The sequence below is a fragment of the Pipistrellus hanaki genome (assembly GCF_964339955.1).
Source record: "Pipistrellus hanaki genome assembly, chromosome: 1".
In the NCBI taxonomy this organism is placed as follows: domain Eukaryota; kingdom Metazoa; phylum Chordata; class Mammalia; order Chiroptera; family Vespertilionidae; genus Pipistrellus; species Pipistrellus hanaki.
Window position 1 is genome coordinate 26,185,442 of NC_140503.1, and position 20,926 is coordinate 26,206,367.

The 20,926-nt window shown below is 41.6% G+C and overlaps 1 protein-coding gene across 2 annotated transcripts in view; it reads right to left on the bottom strand.

The window, feature by feature from the left end:
• RAD51B (RAD51 paralog B) overlaps nucleotides 1–20,926 on the bottom strand; it is a 489,897-nt gene that overhangs the window by 161,276 nt on the left and 307,695 nt on the right. The window lies entirely within an intron of this gene.

Below are 20,926 nucleotides of genomic sequence, written 5' to 3' on the forward strand. Positions count from 1 at the left end.
CTGTGGCTCTCTGAGGTGGCCCTCCCTTCTTAATATGAGGTTCAGTGTAAGTGCTGGTATGGTTTATTAGAAGTGGCCCCATTCATTAGTTTAGCCAAGAAGATCCCAAGAGAAAAGAAGTGAGAGAAACCATAGCTGGGACTAGGTAGGTTCAGGGCAAGACCGCGAGGAGGTTAAAGAGTAAAGTGCATATTTAGGCTCCCTCCCCATGCCCCACCATCTTCTCTCTGCCCCGAGGATTCCCTGGGCTTTGTGCACTCATCCTTCCCAGCACATTAGAGTGCAACCCCTGGGAGACTGCCGGCCAGCACTAACCGGAAGGACTTTGAGAGCCCAAGACTCCATCTCTGCACCACCCATGACTGCTCCTACATCTACATAATCTTTTATCCCCTCCCCTCTTTCCATGTACTAAACCTTAGATACATCTTAGGGAACTCCCGCACAGGTCTTCATGTTACCAGAAGGGATTCCTAGCGACACACCCATTACTTGACTCTGAAGAGCTGAAGTGAGTCTCAAAACTGGTCTCCTGACTCCCAAATCCATGTTAATTCCTCTCTATATGCTTTCTTTCCTCTTTTGAAACAGAAAATCTGGCTCTCCCTCTGACCAACAATTTCCCCTACAGATATCTGAAGCATAGCTGAAATATGAGGGGAACATCGGATAAAATAAAGTTGCCCAAGTAATTAAATTGTTAAAATGTAAAATGATAAGATATTTATTAAATATAAATTATGGTCAATACAAAGCAAAGACTGATATTTTTCTGATAAAAAGAAGTAACGTGAGTATGTGACCGAACCATAATGGAAAGGACAAATTACTCTTGTCACAAGATAGAGAGAGGCTTGGGGCGTCTAGAGGATGGGAAGTGATGGCATGTCACTGGGAGGCTGAAGGAAAGTGTCATCTGATCTGAGCCTTGAAAGAAGGGCACAATTTGGTCATTGAAAGGCACATGGAAAGTCATTTCAAATGGCAGAAGAGGCCTCAATATTATAAAAACTTGGATCTGCAGAGTATTTCAGAGGAGGACTTTAAACTCTGGAATGATGAAAGGTACTAAAAAAGTAACCAATCTTTATCTTTCCAAGATAACAGATAGGCATTTATACCAGGAACTCATCTGCCTCTAAAGGGATGACTTTGATAAGGTTGGAGACATGCAGTTTCTCATGCCTTTCGGGAAGGAGATGCACGTTTATGGCCTATAGGTCTGTCCTGCCTCTGAAGTTCTGAAATTGGTTCCAACAGGGCAGGTTCTTGAAGTTAAAAAAAAAAAAATCAGTTGAGAATGCCAGTGTGTGTGTGTGTGTGTGTGTGTGTGTGTGTGTGTGTGTGTGTATTTTTCAAACTGTATAGCTAAGTTTCAAATTCTATTTAGAAGCTAAATTCTGCTAAAACACATCAAAGAGTCCCCAGGCCCATTACAGAGAGAAGGAAAAGGCCTACATCTTATGCAACAGGGTTTAGGAAAAAATCTTTATGAAAGACTTCTCAGCAAACTAGGGGAGTAAAAACTAAAACAAAACAACCAAAAGTCCTCAAAGACTGTGTCATCAGTGTCTCCTCTGGAAGCTTCTCTCCACCTCCCTCACAGGCACAAAGAACCCACTAGACCTCAGAGTCTTTCCACCCTGGAGAAGGGAGGTATTACAAGCCAAAGCACAGTCCCCTGATTTGTTCCACTACTTCACAAACATCCTTTTTTCCCCCTGCCAGTTACTTTTCAACATGTCTGACAATCTTTCCATTTTTCTATTTATGTTTTCAAAGCCAACAGCAAAGCTAACTACATGTCCAAATAAAAATGTTAATCAATATAATATACTAGAGGCCCAGTGCATGAATTCATGCACTAGTGGGGTCCCTCAGCCTGGCCTGCAGGATTGGGCTGAAACTGGCTCCCAAGGGGTTCTGGATTGCAAGAGGGCTCAGGCCAACCTGAGAGACCCCACCTGTGTGCAATTGGGGCCAGGGAGGGACGTGGGAGGTTGGCCAGCCAGGGAGGGACTGCAGGAGGGCCCCAGGGTGTGACCAGCCCACCTCACTCAGCCCCAGTTGGCCAGACCCCAGCAGCAAGCTAACTTACTGGTTGAAGCATCTGCCCTTTGGTGGTCAGTGCATGTCATAGCGACTGGTTGACTGTCTGCCCCTGGTGGTCAGTTCACATCATAGTGAGTGGTTGAGCTGCCTTAGCATATCATTAACATATTACACTTTGATTAGTTGAACGGCCAATGGGACACTTAGCATATTAGGCTTTTATTATATAGGATAAGTGTCTTACCTTCATATAAATTTAGCCAGTTATTTGGTAGTACATGCAGGTCACAGAGAAGTCCCCTGACCCCTACCAAGACTTGAAAGTAAGGAAAATACGGTGACCTTCTGGAGTTAAACTAGATAATCAGCACTTTATTGGCTTAGAACAGAACCACACAAGTAAAGGACAGATTCCGGTCCCATAAAATAATGAATCTAGGTAAAGGTCATCATTAGGTGAGAGTTTGGCAATGGAATGATCTGGTTACCATCTTCTTAATCTACTGATCAAACTAATACCATTAAAGGTGATTACCCAGATAGTACTGCCTCATGGCATGATAAAATAGGAAGTAATTTTTGCCTAAAGATAAATCTAATCAAATAACCACCAGTTCACCGGATAAAGAAGAACAAGTTAAACAACATCACAAGAAAGCTATTAGCCTAATCTTTAATGGGCAGTATTCTACATCCAATCTCTCCAACAAATCAATGTCACAAATAAAGGAGAGGTTGACAATTATAGAATAAGAGAAATTTAGGAAATATAACTAAATGCAATTGGTTTCCCTTATTTACATCCTTATTCAAACTAACCAACTGTAAAAGGACATCTTTGAGCCAATCAGGAAAGTGTGAATGTGGGCCGTGAATTAGATGATATTAATGAATTGTTAATTTTGCTAGGTATGGTGAAGACATGACAGTTATGATTCCAGATGCCCTTATCAAATTATTTAATCCCCACCTGAGAACATTCATTGATTTTAGAGAGAGAAACATCAATGTGAGGGAGAAACATCAATAAGTTGCCTCCCATTCATGCCCTGACAGGGGATCAAACTGGCAACATAGATATGTACCCTGGCCAGGAATTGAACCCTCAACCTTTCAGTGTATGAGCTGATGCTCCAACCAACTGAGCCACCTGGCCAAGCTGCCCTTATCAATTTAAAGATGGAAAATAGGTGGAGAAATATATGTTTTAGAGAGAAATTTAAAAATACAAACAAGAAAGAAGGCAAGAGAGGGAGGGGCCAAGGGAGGAAGGTAATAATCATGCTGCATTTAGTAGGTCACCATGAGTACTTACACTGGCACAATAAAATAACTGCTAAATATAGTTTTAACTAAATATCAAGATATGACCATACTGGAAAGAAGGTGAAGAGTGAAACTGAAAGAGAAAGTAGTGGAACTGTGCAACGGCCATCTTCTACAGATGTCATTTCCAATAGAAAAAAAAAGAAAAAAAAAGAAAAGAAATAGTAAGTCAAGCATGGGATTTGGAAATATGGAGATATCTAGCCAGAACCGGCATCTCAGTGATTTAAAAGAGGCTGCTTCTTGAGAGTAAAAATCAAAGGGAGAAGGAGACTTCGGGCAGGGAAACCCTGGCTTTCAGTTTAAGTACATATGATTATTAGATTTGAAAACAATATACATGTTTTACTTCAATGAAAAATAGAATTAAAATAAAGAACACATCAGAAGGACATGGAGAAATGTGTCAACCAAAGTTTGTTGTGCTGTTGTCACTTTTTTTAAAAAAAAATTTTGACAATCTAATAAAAGGTCAGGTATTGCATGTTTTAAACATTCTTGAGCACACCGGATGAAAATCGCTGGTATAAAGATATGGGAACAGGTTGCAATTTTAATCTGAGTGGAAAAAGAGGCATCATAGAAATGGAGAAATATGAAAGGAGGAAATAGGTTCAGGGAGCTGAGGGCAGCAGGCATGCCGATATCAATAAGTTCTATGTCACCTCACCAGAAATCTTCTCACTCTTTCACATCTTATCTCATGTAGAAATACCAAAAAAGCAGAAAAGTAAAAAAGCCACGGGTCTTGGTGTTGCCATCTATATGCCAAAAATGTATACTGCAAGGCGACCAGAAGTATATACATACAGCCCGTCCCCCATTACACGTGGAAATGATACGAATGGGAGGCTATGAGTAGGCAAGGCAGAAAAAAGGGCTAAATGCTTTTCCAATCATCAAGAATTAGCTTCAAAGAAAGCGGCCTTCCCAGGAGATCTGGGTGACGTCTTCATGAAGCGCTGCCTACAGATGTTAGCATTATAGAGCCATTCCCATCACAGTGCTCTGCATCACTGTCAGATTGGCTGACCTTCTGCGACCCCAACGTGACATTGCCAGCAAAACCAACAAGGCGAGCTGCATGTCACTGTCCATGATGCACGAAGCCCGGGCCATCCTGCTGTCAGAGCTCATTACACTGCAAGGTCATCTGCGAGTTCAGCTATGACTGTGGGAAGCCACAAACATGATTTCTTAATCCAAATAAAAAACAATTCCTTTATTAGGAAAATCTAGAGAACGCATCCTTTAAGTCCCAACTTTCTAGTAATGAAGAGCTAAAGCTAAGCCCTAAATGTCATTCCTTGGTCTCCTCTATGAGTGGCTCCCAGTTCATCATCATCCCCTTCCAGTCCACAGCACATTTCTTTGGCCACATCTGAGGATAGAGCAATATATATCCTATAGGGCTGCTCCTGTATTGGGCTAGATCCGTGGTTGGCAAATTGCGGCTCACGAGCCACATGCAGCTCTTTGGCCCCTTGAGTGTGGCTCTTCCACAAAATACCACGGCCTGGGTAAGTCTATTTTGAAGAAGTGGCGTTAGAAGAAGTTTAAGTTTAAAAAAATTGGTTCTCAAAAGAAATTTCAATCCTTGTACTGTTGATATTTGACTCTGTTGACTTATAAGTTTGCCGACCACTGGCCTAGATCACAGGGCATCTGACAAGTAAGGGAACTGAGGAGGCAGTCTGATAATGGAAGGTAAGGGTGAAAAGCTACCACCAGAGTTAATGTTAGTAAGTTCACACATGACTTGCTGGCCAATGGAGAAAGAGTGGCTCTACAGTAGCTGTTTCCAGTTGGCACCTGTGTGTGACCAGAGCTTCAGATCAAGTGACCAGTGAACCCAGAGCCCTGATCCAGGGCCCATGCTCCAACATCACATCACACCGCTTTTCAGGATGCAGTTCCTGCAAAATACAGGACAGAGAAACAGAGAAAGAGAGAAGGAAAAGCCAGCGGAGAGAGAGGTAAATAACTTGAGATTACAGCCTTCCCTGAGTCCATGTCTCGTGATTACCAAGCTCGAACTGGGGTGGAGGGTGGGGAAGGGAGGGGCAGGCATTGCTCTAAGATCTAGAGCTGTGGCAGAGCCAGGACTAATGAAGCCTCTGCCTCCCTGGGCATGAGTGCGCACCATTACCAGAGTCCAGCAGCAGACAAGGAAGCCGGGAGATGAGCCAGGCAATCTTGGATATGATAGGTGACATAAGAAAAGAAAATACGGGGTGTGGGCTCCTGGAATAATGGCCAGAGAAGGCTTAAGAGAGGACATTTAGGCTGAGATCTGAGGACAACTCCGACGTGGCACAGAGTTCAGGGCAGAGCCCCAGGCAGAAGAGACAAGTAACAAGGTCCTGAGGTAGAAACAGGCTGGGGGCCCTAAGAACCCAAGGCCAGAGGCTGGACTAGTTGAATGAGAAGAGGGTTCCGGGAAGTGGGAAAGATTGGCAGGCAGCGTCTTGGAGACCAGCACAGTGGCTCTGGGTTTGGTTTTAAGGGTGGTGGAGGCCACTGGTAGGTTTCAAGTAGGAGAATGGCATGATCTGATATATGTTTTAAAATGTGCTAATTCTGAGGAATTAAAATTCCAGCATTTTAATCCCCTTTGTGAAGGTACAGATTTTGTGTTCTGTGAAACCCACTTAAAATATTCATGAGAATATAGTCTCTCTTGGTGAAAGGAGGGGGGAGGGAAGATGGATAGAGGGAGGGAGAGATGGGGGGACATATCCACTAAAGCTCTCCTTCCGGCTGCTAAGAGATGAGAGAACAAAACGCAAAGTCTCAAAAATATAGCACAGAAGACCCCACATTAGAGTCTATCTAGACTGGAGCTTGGGACGTGTTCTCACAGTCCATACTCTTGGGGTGGCCAGAGGGTGACACCTGGGCAGGGAAAGTGACTGATCATACTGCTCCCGCTGAATGTTATCAGCTGCAATAACACCAAAACAGAGTATTTCTAGCTGAAAACACCTTCAAATAGAATTCCAGTTCATCCAAGGAGGGATGGGTCCCACTCTGTTGATCAGCACGTGCCTATAATATCTCTACCAAATGCAGTGCAGAAACAGGATGAAGAAGCAATGTTGTGTCAAGTACAGAGGCAGGGTGCCTTTGAGGATCTGAAAATCTCAGAGGGAAGATAAAAGAGCAAAAGTCCACAGTGCAACACAAAACTGTCTTCACATAGATAGAGATGTTAGAGGGAGAGCTCAAACCCAGGCCTTCGGAATCTGGTTCATCCCAGACTCAGGTGAGAGAACCCACAAAGCCCATGGCTTAGGATGCTAATTGTAATGAAATGTAACCTTTCTGCCAGGGTTCTGTAACTCCTCCTGCTCCCACCCCCAAGAAGGCAAAGGTCATCCATAAACAGCCACTTGGCTAAATCTACTTCAGCAAATTTCAATCTCTTCCAACCCACCACCAGTTTCACTTCCTGATGGGGAAGCTACAAAATGTCCACAGGAGGAAGTGAGAGTGACCAGCTGGTGATCATTTGTCTTTTTTTAAAAGGCACGGTCTACACGTGACCTGTACACACACACACACACACACACACACACACTCTAACAGCTCACCCAAGAAAAACAAGCAAGACCTGAATCTGTCAGGTGTCTCTACAGTGAGAGGGAAGGTAACAGTGGCCTGGTTTCTCTGGCTAGCAGGCTTGTCCATTCCCTTCCTGCTGCTCAAAGGATGTTAGACCTCAATCCTACATATGTTAAACTCTGCCTTCCACCCAACAATTTTCAATAAAAATGGCATTTTGGTCACTTGTTTGGAAGAGTAGCAATTCATAACAGCAGCTGATACACGTAACGTGAAAGTCTGATGACTTAACATCCAAAAAATTCAGTTATATATCTATGTAAAATGGGAACCTTACAAGTGTGAATATACTAAATGCCATCAAATTATACACTTCAAAATGGTCAATTTTAGATGATGTGATTTTCACCTTAATAACAAAAGGGGTAAATAAATAAGTCAGTGGACACTCAAAAATAAGTGGCAACTTTGCCGGGACTGGTTTGGCTCAATGGATAGAGTGTCGGCTTGGGGACTGAAGGGTCCCGGGTTCGATTCCGGTCAAGGGCATGTACCATAGTTGCGGGCATATCCCTAGTAGGGGGTGTGCAAGAGGCAGCTGATCGATGACTCTCTCTCATCGATGTTTCTAACTCTCTGTCTCTCTCCCTTTCTCTCTGTATAAAAATCAATAAAATGTATTTTAAAAAAATAAGTGGCAACTTTAAAACTGACAGGCCTCAGAATCAAGGCAGTGGGAACTGAGCATGAAATAAATTATTTAGTTTATTATGATAAAGCATTAGGAATTAAAACTCCAACATTTTAAGACACATCTTAAACTGTGAACATCTTTATGTTACATTCACACCTCAAGTGATGTATAATAAAACCTCCTGCCCCTGATAACTGTCCCAAGGCTCCATAAAAGTTCTGATGTTAACTTAGGCTTTCAGCTGAATAGATTATACCCTCTGTTGTCAGCTAGAGACACGAGCCAACTCTTTCACAGAGAACTTCCTCCGTAACCAGAGGGTGCTCGCCCTCAGGGGTCCGTGTAGGCACCTCAGCAGCCTTGGCATGGAAATTCCTCTAAAGATGGCTTGTATCTAGAAGTGCTATACTTCTTATTAATATTAATACTTGCTAAAGAATCCATCAAATCCTAAATACCTAATTCTCATTCGTTATCTTTTTTGGATTCTTTTATAGCAACCTTCTGGGGGGGAATAGAAAAGTTGGTGTTATCCTCATTTTATAAAACCAAGGCTCTGGGAAGTTTTTGAAATTTCATTTTCAAAGGAGGTAGGATTCGAACCCTAAATTGTGATGATGTCCAACTCTCATCATTTCTGTTAACCAGCAAAATATAAATTAAACTTTAGTAAAACTATAGGATCAGGAAGCAGATCAGTGTTTGCCTAGGCTGGGGAGGGAGGCTGATTGCCAGGGAACATAAGAGAACTTTTGAGGGTAAAGAAAATGTAGTTAGTAAGTGGACATATTTGCTAAAACTCATCAAGCTATACACATCACTGAATGTAAATTAAGTTTCTAAAATTTTGATGTTAATGTAATCTCCCATTTTTGCTTTCCATAAACAAATTATTGATCTTCCTTATTCTCTTTCTACTGACTTTGTCCAGAAGACTAATATTTCATTTGAATCTTCTAGGGGTAAACAAGTCCTCTCTGTCATCATTTTTCTGCTGTTAAATGCTATGACATTAAATTATGCTTCCAGGTTTGCATAGGGGATTTCCTCCCCCCATATAATGCCATATATATTTGCCTTCCCTCGGTTGCCTAAATTGAGGTATGTTGTTAGTATGTGTGGTTCTTACAATTGTCCTATTATTAGGGCTTCTCTGGAAATCTGAATTAATTGGATCACTCACATTCAGAGCTCCAAACTGAAAGAGCAAAAATGTCTAAAGGGCAAACCCCAAGAGCACATATTCTTCCTCTTTTCAAGCTGCCCTCCACCTGGTGAGGAGCATGCAGGTCACTGGGGCAATGCACGGGACGGGGCAATGCACCAAGGGGCACTCACATGTCTGCTCGTCTGCTTGTCTGCTCGTTGGGCAAGTGCCCTGAGAATGCAAGGCTTGGTTTCCTATTGTGAAGCCGATTCAGAATTCTGATTCTGTTCTCCTGGAACATGGGCCCTCTATCTCAGCAGCTCTGCATAGTACATGGAACTACATAAATGAATGGCTTGCTGGTGTTTTTGATAAAATAATAACATTTACATATTTTCACAGCACTTTACCAAGTGTTTCCACGTGTATTTATGCACTTGAGGCAACAGTTCGGTGAGGTTGGCGCCATTCTCAATCCTGTTTCATAGAGATATCACAGTCACCAGGAAACTATGTAACTTCTCAGAGACACTCAGTTCATAAGTGGCAGGGTCATAATTTGGCCCCAAAGCCTGTCCTCAACTCATTTCTAACCACCTCTGATAACTACACTTGGATCAGAAGGCCATCCCCGTCCAGAGAAGGAAGTATCTAGAGTCTATTTCCAATGGTGGGTGCAAACACTGATCAAGGAAGAGAAAGAAAGAACAGACAGAACAGGATCGCCCATATACTGTATATAAATCCAGTATGTACACTCTACCCTGACTGGAAGCACAGCATCTCAGTAACTGCATTTCCAGCATCGCCATGTTTATAATGCTTATTTTGCTAAGCATGATATTCATCCCTCAAACACCAGCCAACCCACTCTCTCCTCTGTGAGTGCTTCACTCATCTTCTAGAGTGATTTGTTTGCTTCCTCTGTGCTACTTGACTCAGACCAATAGGCTCGCAGTGACTGCCTTACCGTGTGTAATTATTTTCATACCAGACTGTCCCATTTGTCTGGGAACACCTGAAAAGCAAGGACCGTGTCTCAATCACCTCTGTGCCAGGGCATAGTACCCAACACATAGCAGGTCCCAAGGAAATGACTGCTGAAAACTATAGTACCTACCAGTCATTTGTGATATTCTTAGCCATAAATGAGTGATAAAATTTAGGAGATCAAACTTTACTGAGGCCAAATCCCTGCCTCAAAGACACAGCAATCCTGCCATTATAGCCCTACCTCCAAATCCAGTTTAAGAATTCTATTTTAACCATTGATAAAAGTTGCTGTAGGTCTGTGGCTCATAAGGGTCTACTCACTCCAGACACCAGGGTAATAGGAAGCCCTGTTAGTAAAGAGAACTGGACACAGGATAGGCAGCTGAAATCCGAGACTATCCCACTCATCCTAAGACATCTGGCCACCTGGCCAGTGTTCCATCTAATCCACTTGGCCTAGATTATCATCCCACTGATTTCACACCAGACCCTGCAGTTAAGTATTATATGCAACTGTGGAGATAACCTTCCAAGAGATAAAGGCCTTCATACTCCATGTTTTTCCACTAAACTATGCAGTCCCCATACACATACCTGCAATCTGAGATAGGTAATACCCAGACAAGGCAGATGAGAACTGGTAAAGGTTAAAGGCAGTGCTAACCCCTCTCTCGTACTTCATGCCATCTACTTTCCTTGGATCCTGAAGTCTTTTGGTATCTCATTCAACATTCTGCCCCCACCACCAACAGTCCTCTTCTCTGATGGAACTAATCCCTGCTCAACCTCCTGCCCCTGATAACTGTCGCAAGGCTCCATCAAAGTTCCAACAACAACTTGTAACTACTTTCCCTTTTCTCTCTTCCCTAGGAGATACCTCCCAAACCTCTGGCATCTCCACAGGTTTATAGGGATACTCCACAGTATCTCTCACTGGCTCATCCAAATTCTTCTCCCAAACCCCTAACCATCCAACCCTGCTCAGAGAACTTTCTCTCCTTTTCCACTCTGATCAATTCTATTGCTAAGATTATGTTAGGAGTCTGGTTCCATACCAGCCTATAAGTCAAAACTAGGAACTTTTTAGGCATTCTGATTTCCTGTAGGGTGGTCCCAATGGGTGGGCATGTGCAGCAGCAGGACATCTCTAACCCTGCTTTCCAGGAGAAGAGAGCTAGTCAAACAGTCCTACTAATTTGTGAGCCATCGTTCTGCATAAATACAATCCTCACCCTTAGTCTAGCAAGGCATCCTGGTCCCTAGAGCTCTCGCCCGTGTTTTCGTTGACTCCAGATGAGGTGGCAAGGATGAGCGTGGCTCAGAGATGTTGGTAAAGCCACCTCAGGGGCTTGGCAGAGAGGAACAATCGCCCACCCCTGTGTTTTGGGAACCTGGTCTTTCCTGAAAAAGAGGTATAAGACAGTTAAAAGACAAGCACCCAAAAGGCAAAATGTATGTATTAAATAAATTTGCTGCTGACTTTTCTCTGTGCATTGCTTTTTGGCATCCCTTTTACCTACTATACATTGTTTATGATTTTCCCATTCTGGTTTCTGATGACCAAGGCTGCCATTAGTGCTCATTTAAACCAGATGTTTTCCACAAGAAAATGTCAGCTGAGGGGGAAGGGCTAGGCCCATTATGAAAGAACGTAGGTCTTACAGCTTTCCTCGCCAGGAGACTTTGCAGATTTGACTCAGGTTTCCGAATTGAAAGCCTGACCTATTCTTTTCTGCTTAAAGTAAAATGTAGTTTTACGGGTTCAAACAAGAACTAGAGTCAGGGGAAAAAAGCATTGTGAAATGTGCTGATCTTTAGCATATATGTAGCCGACATTAAGTAAATCTAAAATGTAAAGTTAGCATTAATTATTCATCATGAATATTATTGTAAAATAAGGTTCAAGTTCAAAAGCCTTATTTAAATTTTGATTGAAAATATGTCGTTGACATCATTGGACTGTGTCCTCTGCGCCCATCCCTTCCCTTCTCTGTGGCTGTCACATCCTTGGCTTCCTTTCACTCCGAGGTCTTCCTTGGTTTCCATGAAACAAGACATTCGCTTTTTGTGCAAGCTAATTAGTTACATCAGGGTTTTTTTTTGTTGTTTTTTTTTCATCACCTGCAAGAAAGAGTCTTGACTGAAATGGCGATGCATAAGAATTGCTTGTGTTTCAGCTCTCTTGCGGGGGCAGTGTGTTTTACAGGCAATCTGCAAAATCTGAGGAAAAGTGCTTGCAGGTGTCTTGCTACCTTCACTCTCACAAGGCAGCAGCCAAGTAAATGTTGTGCAGATGAGGAAACTGAGGCTCAAAGCCTGGCTCACAAACTAAGGGCTAATTAAGTGTCCAGGAGAGGATGCCAACCCAGGCGGATACAACTCAGAGTCCTACCAGCCTCCTAAAGAAGCTGGGTGAGGGGGCAGGTGGAAATCCCACAGCGAGGGGGGAGGGAGAGTAGGGAAGGTGTATGAATATATATGTCAACTGCACTTATTAAAAAGTTTACATGTTGTATTGAAATAGATTGTTTATCTTTCTTCACTACCAAATCCAAACGCTTTCCACGTCTGATTAAATAGACTGCTGGTTCACACAATTTTAACCTTCTACCCCTTTGGCCCCCGTATCTCAGGTTCCCCATCTAATACTCCCCCAGCCCCAGAACCATAAAGGCAGAACTTGCTCCTAAGACCTTGGACTCCCAATACTCAGGCCTCCCTGTCTCTCCTTTCCTGTCCTGATGCTTTCCCCTCCTACTCTGTACACAACACAAATACACACACAGTGTTCCTTCATGTGGAACAAGGCACAGGCAGCATTATTACAAAGTGAAGGGGTTCTAGGGAAAGGAGCAGCATCCATCTAGCAGGGGCTGGTCTCCTGGCTAGTGTAACCAGAGAAACAGTCTCACCAGGAACCACTCTCAGTCCCTCCCGGCCTGACCGTGGAACCCTGACCCACCATCTCCTGCCTCAGATTTCCCCGACTGCCCTTTCTGTTTGAATATCACAAGTCCCTTCTGCCTCATCCTTTTGCTACTCACAAAGCACACTACCAATCCTACGCCTGTTAAGGGTTTGGGGGTGATGGGTGAATATGAGTCCCAGTTATACCCACTCCTTTAATTGGGGAGAAGTAGAAATTTTAAAATATCTTATACAGAGGATTGTACTATACACTGGATTTGCAGTCTAGAATAAGGCAAAATTTACATAGTCAAAACTACCCCGGAAAATCCCTTCAACCTCCCAGTACAAACTATATAGAGACAACACTGCATAGTAATATGTGTGTACAGTAAACTACATAGTGCATAATTAAGATTACAAGTGCAAAATGCAATTCTGCAGAATTTTTTATTCTATACGAGAAAGAGAGAGCATAGTGGAACGTGAATACATTAAACGGACGCTGATGCTACTCTCCGGATCTTCCCCCCCAACACCCACAGGCTTTTCTCAAACTTCTAAACAGACTTAAGGGCTCCCTTTACATTAAAAGACAGGCAGCTCGGGGAACTTCAGAGGCCACGTCTTAAGATATACAATCAGCACAAAAGGAAAAGGGAGAGCATTCTTTCACACAGATCTCTTTTCCTGTTTTTGCCTTGTGGCAGGAACAAAAGATTTCTGAAAGAGAAAGCTGCTCAAAAATGCAGGCAATAACTTCTCAAGGCTGTGAAAGATCAGTCCTTAAAGGGCACCATCCACATACACGGCCACCAATGGGCCCAAGGGCGCTGCACCAGCCTTAAGAGAAAATCAATCCTAAGAAATCATGTGGAATAAATAAGATGCATTCCAGCTGACATGTGGGGCAAAACAAAACTTACATTAAGCACTTAAAATTATTGGAAGATTAAAAGTTTTTTGTGAATGTGCCTATTGTTTTTAAGAATTCATTCTCCAAGTATATCTCTAAATATAGTATCAGTAACCTCGTTGTATTGGGACCATGCTCTAATCAGCTGAACTAGCCGGCCAGGGCCGGTGTTTTGATACCTTAAAGCAGGGATTTTCAACCTTTTTTTTTTTTTTTTTTAATCTCATGACACACATAAACTAATTACTAAAATTCTGTGGCACACCAACAAATTATATTTTTTGCCAATCTAATCCTCCCCCCCAAAATAGTATAATTTTGATTCATACACACTAGACAGCTATTGTTGTGTTGGCTGTTGTCATGTTTTGATTTAACAATCTAAGGTAAAAGAAGAGATCAGTGAATCCAGCCTTAAGGGAAGATGCACCAGCCCTGTACCAGACTAAAGAATCTGGTATTGCAGTTTAAAATAATTCTTGTGCCCTAGCTGGTTTGGCTCAGTGGATAGAGCATCGGCCTGCAGACCAGAGTCCCAGGTTCAATTCTGGTCAAGGGCACACACCTTGGTTGTATGCTTTTCCCCCACCCAGGCCCTGATTAGGGCTCGTGCAGGAGGCAACCAATCAATGTGTTTCTCTCACATCGATGTTTCTCTGTCTTTCCCTCTCTCTTCCACCCTCCCTAAAAATCAATGGAAAAATATCCTCAGGTGAGGATTAACAAAAATAAATAAAATAAAAATAAAAAAACCTTGTGACACATAGGTTGAAAATCACTACCTCAAAATACTAGGAGAGGATAAGAGAGAAAAGAGAGCTTTAAGAGCCTAAAATTATAGTCAAGAATTATCATGGAATTTATTAGTTTCAAATTTCCCTATATATCTATTGAAAAGAGGGAGAAAGATCATAGATACAGAACCATTGCCTGTCATAAATATCAGGTCTATATCCCTGCCTGAGACCTCCAACAGAACCAAGTCCCTTTGCCATTAACAATACCCAGGCTCCTTCTACAGGGCTCAGCCAGACTCAGTAAGAACATAGGGTCCTAATCTAGGGTCTTATGGGGGAAGCAAGCATGATTATAACATAACCTTTAGACTTATAATGCTTTCCTCCTTGACCTAAAGAATATGCCCACTTTCTTTTATCACACTTGCTGAAATTTAATTCAACAGAACTTTGCTGAGCACACTGTAGAGCAGACCTTGCACACAGTGCTACAGAGGTGAGAAAGAATAGGTGGGCTCAGCACCAACAACTGAATAGTGGGAGTTATGAGGCAAACATATACACATGATGGGGCTGGCTGGACATACCAGAAGAAGCACAAGGACTGCTTGCTTCCAAGAATCACTAATTACTACAATCAGCAATCCACTAAGAAAATATACAGAAAACTGAGTGAACCAATAAAAAAAAAATTATGTGTCCCTATAATTTGAGTTGTGAAAAATATGGACAAGCTAACTGGAGAGTCAAGGAGAAAGTAGCATAATAGTAACAAATAAGTAAACAAAGATTGCCCCAAGTTCCTTCAAATGAATCAGACATCATTGAAGCTCCTTCTACATGGGTTATTTCATTCTTATAACAATGATGTAAAGTAGATACACAATTTTCACCCTGGTTTTTACACCAGGGTGAAGCTTGGAGAGATGTGATAAAGATAATGATGTGGACACATCAGTATTGGGACCAAAAACTTGAGACTCAGCAATCATACCTCCTTTCATTTGCCCACAATCATTTCCTTGATCAAGCTATCTCTAACCCATCTTTGTGAGATAGAGAAGCACACATCAAACGAGTTTTCCAAATCCAGCTTTTTTGGTGAAAATTTCTTGAACTTGCAAATTAAAAACAATTTTTTAAAAGGAGGTAATTCAGGAAAGCTATAGATTCCAGAATGAAATTTCTTTTCCAGATGGCATAGAAATAATGAGACCAATTTTGAGCTATATCATCTATTTTGCAGGAATTTTTGGTACAAATATCCCCTGGAAAAAATCTAACTAAATTTTTTTAAAAGACTAAGTAAATGTAATCACTGGCTGCTTACCAAAGTTTCCTAGGATGACTAAGAGAATTTATTTCATAAAGTGTGTCAACAGTTTTTTTGAATGGACCTGAGCTAATGTAAAAATATACTGGTGGTTCTCAGTGCATATGTCCAATGCATATTATCCCTGGTCTATTACCCATGATGCTTTGGAATCATATGAAACTATGGTCATTTATAACTACACTAGAGACCCAGTGCATGAAATTCATGAACAGGTAGAATTTCAAGCAGCTGTCAGCCAGGACCTCCCTTCCTGCAGTTGGCCAGCCGGCCCCTCCCCCTGGTCAACTCCTGGTGGAACTCCTGGTCAAACTCTTGGACAAGGGGATAATTTGCATATTAGGCTTTTATTATATAGGATTGGCAGAGTATGACTGACATTGCATACTTAATCTTGTCCAATTGTTCTTTAGTCTCTAAAAACAGACAAATGCCTTCTTGTTAAATTACATGTGTCTGAAAGTTTTAAAATTATCCTTTTTTTTTTTTAATCTATCCTCACCTGAGGATATATTTTATTGATTTTAGAGAGAAAGGAAGAGAGAGAGAAACATGAATGTGAGAGAGAAACATCAATTAGTTGCCTCCCTTACACATTCCAACAGAGGATCAATCCCACAATGTAGGTATGTGCCCTGACCAGGAATTAAACCCACAACCTTTTGTTGTACTGGGCAATGCTCCAATCAACTGAGCTACCCAGCCTGTGTTTTCCCAACCAACTGAGCTACCCATATCTGTGTTTTCTGATGATCTGAGGCGACCCTGCTAGCAGTTCTCAACCCACAACCCACAGGTTGAAAATCGCTGTTGTAGAGCCTAAGACCATCAGAAAACACAGATATTTACATTATGATTCATTAACAGTAGCAAAATTACAGTTATTAAATAGCAACAAAAATAATTTTATGGTTAGGGGTCACCACAACATGAGGAACTATATTAAAGGGTCACGGCATTAGAAAGGTTGAGAACCACTGATCTAGATACTTCAATCTAAATGTGATTTTCAACATTTAAAAATTAATTCAAAAACATCTAGAAGCAGCATTTAGATACCTTTGAGAATATCAAGAATTTTAGTAGGGCATTGTAATCATGTAATTTCTGGGGGTGGAAGATATGAAAGAGAAGTAAAGAGAAGATCCCATAATCTGAATAAATTAGTTGTATTCATTGATGAGAGCTCCAGAGGATGCTCATTTAGCACTCTTCTCTCTTTTGTGGAAAAGAAACTCTTATGTAATTCAAGTGATTTCATTCAACACATATTTATAAAGTGCCTTCTATGTGACAGGCTCTGCATTAGGTGTGCAGATTATAGCAATGGCCAAAACGAGGCCTCTGATCTAGTGGAGCCTGCATGGCAGTAGAGATGATTATGTTGGTGTGCTGGTTGGAGGACTGACAAGTTGGCAAGTGCAGCTGTATTCAAGAGGAAATCTGATCAGAAGATGGAATACCGTGAAAAACCAACGAGGCCTTGATGAGGGTTTTGGGTTATATTTTGAGAGAGATGGGTTTTTGAGTGGAGGAGTGATAGGACATGATTCATTTTTCAGAAAGACCACCCTGGATGCTAGGTAGATTTCAGAGGACAGAAGTAGAAATAGGGAGGCCAGGCTATTACAATCACTTGGATCACTAATGATGTTGACCTGCTTAGTGTGGTAGAGGCAGAGGGGGTGAGGATAAGATGGGGTTCAGGGCTTATACTGAAACTACAGCTGAAAAACTTGTTGATGGATTCAATGTGGGAGTGAGGAAAAAGGGAATAAAAAATGACTGAGGTTCTTGATTCTAAGCAACTGAGTGTGCCACTCATTGAGATCATAAAGATTATGGAAGCAGCAGCTTTGGCGAGCAATCAAGAGCTCTATTTTGAATATGTTGAGTTTGAGATGCCCATTAGACATACAAGTGGCAGTGTTATGAGACATGTGGATCTGTGAGCTAAGAACATGGAGAGGTTAGAGGTGGAATAATCATGTAGCATATAGATGATATTTCAAGTTATGAAATAAGGTATAAACAAAGGTAGAAAGGTAAAATCCAAGCTCTGGGCTACTCTGAGCTTAGAAGAGAAAGTGACAGAGAGGGCAGCCATTTAAAAAAAGTTGGGGGGTGAGGGGAGCATGATGTTTTAGAAGCTAAGCAAGTGAAGAAAATGTGTCATGGGCTCACTGTGTCAAATACTATTGAGAATGCACTTAAGATGAAAACCAAGAAGTGGCCTTCGGAATCAAATGGTGCAGGTCATTGGCAACCTTCACAGGAGTGTTTAAGTGAGATGGTAGGAACAAGAGCCAAGTCAGAGTGGGTTGAGAGGAGAATGGATGATGATTTAGATGAGACTTTTGAGTTAAGGGAAACAAATGGGTTGCTAGAAGGGAAATGTGAAATCTAGGGTATATTTTAATGATGAGAGTCATTCCAGCATGTTTTAATGCTGATAGGAGGTGGAGAAGGAAGCATTAATAAGGTAAGAAAGGTGTGAGCTGATCAAGTAGGTGAGAGTGAGTGGGATCAGTTCACACGTAGAGGGCTGGGCTTAGACAGGAAGACAGTTTCAATGAAGTTGATAGAATTGTTAGTGAAAGAATAAGAAATCATCTCTTCTAATTGCTTCAATTTTCTCAGTGAAATTAGAAAAACAATGTCATTTGGGAGAAGTAGAGAGGAAGTATTAGAAGTTAGAGAAAGGAAATGTGAAATGGTATTTCAAAGAGGGATTATTAGAACTGCTGGTTAAGACTGAAGCCATTTAAGTAAAGATTAGAAGATAAATTCAGACAGTATTTGTTTTTCTTCAGGGAGGGCAGAGTTGACAAAGAGTTAGGTTAAACTAGTATAGAAGTCTCGCTAAGTGAGTGTGATGAAAGGAAAGCTAAGGTATACACACAGTAGGGATTATTGCAATGGCCAAGGACTCAGTTTCAGGTAAGAAGGGAACTAGGGACTTGAAAATAGCTTAAAAGTGGGATAATTGGTTGGGGATCTTGATGTGGTCAGAGTGTTGTTGGAGTTGGAGTGCGGGATATAGAATAAATGCCCTACAAGTAGAGGAGGTGGTGGTCAGAGAAAAGGACACTTGGAGTCATGACGTTATAGGAGAGGAGGGTGACACTGGTAACATCAGGTATCAGGTAAGATCATCAGAATGGGTTGATGCAGGAAAAGATCCTTGTGGGACAGGAGTCATCTTAAGAAGCCAGAATGCTGGATAGAATATCTACTTGTGTAATGAGATCATCATGAATAATAATAAACATAATGTGGAGAGAAAGGGAGTCAGGAGCCTAGTGGAGCTCAGAAAGTTGATTAATGACTATAGTTGACAAAGTGACATTCCATAAGTCTGATTTTCTCCCCTATAGATTTTGTATATTTTTCCATCTCTAACTGGAATCTAACTCTTACTTCTAAGTGAACTCAAAGCCTAAGTACAGGTCTAGGTATCAGTGATTTATTAAAAGCAAGTCCAAATGGCTGAGTAAATAACAATATTCTGTTTCATGTCCCTATACTAGACCCTTTGTTCTGCCACAACCGTGTCTCCTTCTTCTTCTAAGGGAGATCATCTATTGCAGTCACTTCTGCCAGTGCTGGTACAAGGCACAGCCCTTCCCTCCTCCTCACAGACTTTGATATAGACAAATGACATTTTCTTTTTCTTTTTGAAATATATTTTATTGACAAAGAGGAAGGGAAAGGGTTAGAGAGTCAGAAACATTGATGAGAGAGAAACATCGATCAGCTGCCTCCTGAACACTTCCTATTGGGGATGTGCCCGTAACCAAGGTACATGCCCTTGACCGGAATCGAACCTAAACCAGTCAGAGTGACAAGTGAAATTTTCTATAAATTTTGCTGCAAATGTAGCATCAAGTGGCATCCTCCCTCTCCCCAACTATGTTGCTGTTCCTATGCCTTCCTGTATAAAATTCTAGAGCCTCCATTGCCAGTGGCCCAGGTGGTCATTTTCAGGCCAGAGTTGTCCATTCCTAAAGTTGACTAGGTCAGAGTTAAGAAACCGAGTCAAGGGCAGAAAATGAGGGGAGAATTTGCTAGTGGGTGGTGAGTTCAGGGCTGCTCAGACTGCGGCTAAGATACATCAATGGAAGTCCCCACGGATTCCTACCGCTGAAGCCCACCCTCTCTAGTGCCAGCCTCCATGTAGCTCACACTATCATGGCTCCTGATCTTGAATTTAGGAGATATTTCCTCCTTTATAGTCTTTATTCTTCACAGCCACAAAAGTTTAATTCAAATAGTACCAATGTGTGAAGGAGGAGAGTAATGCTCTCCAGTAAACTGTGTCATGGGATGGTCATGAGCTTCCCTCAAAAAAAAAAAAAAAAAATTGTGGGAAAGCTTTGAGTGAGACTATGGTGGGAAAGGTGCATCCACTGTTTCACACACACACACACACACACACACACACACACACACACTGTTTTGTTAGTCAGTGAACCCAGAACATTTAAATTTTATTAAGACACAAAGCCCATATAAACTTTCCAAGATCACAATAATTTATAATATAACTGGCTAAAGAGATGTTTCTGAACAACAATAAAGTCAACTACTGCTTTCAAATCTTTCTAACCATGTCCTCTCATACAATTCATGTTTCTGAATCTCACCTCATCATCAAAAGGTGAGTAGTAATAACTTTCTCTTAGGGTTTTATTAATGTTTAAATGAAAGAAACTGTATTAACACTCAACATCGTGTCTAGCACACAGTAAGTACTCAAAAGATAATGATCTACCCTTTAGTTTGAATGTCCTTACTTTCCTCATAATTAATAAATATATTCATTAATCAAAAGTATTAACTATCTACTGTGTGATTCTCCGCTATTTTTAAAAAAATTTTTGGAGTTTTTTGCCGAAGCCAGTTTGGCTCAGTGGTAGAGCGTCAGTCTGTGGACTGAAAGGTCCCAGGTTTGATTCCGGTCAAGGGCATGTACATTGGTTGAGGGCACATCCCCAGTAGGGGGTGTGCAAGAGGCAGCTGGTTGATGTTTCTCTCTCATCGACGTTTCTAGCTTTCTATCTCTCTTCCTTCCTCTCTGTTAAAAACCAATAAAATATATTTTTTTAAAAATTTTTTTGGAGTTTTTAGAGAGAGTGGAAGGATATGGATGTGAGAAAGATTGATTGGTTGCCACCTGCACAATTTGCAGGATATAACTCATAACCTGGGCAAATGTGAAGAATAGAATCAGCCAGGGCTGATTCGCCACCATTGT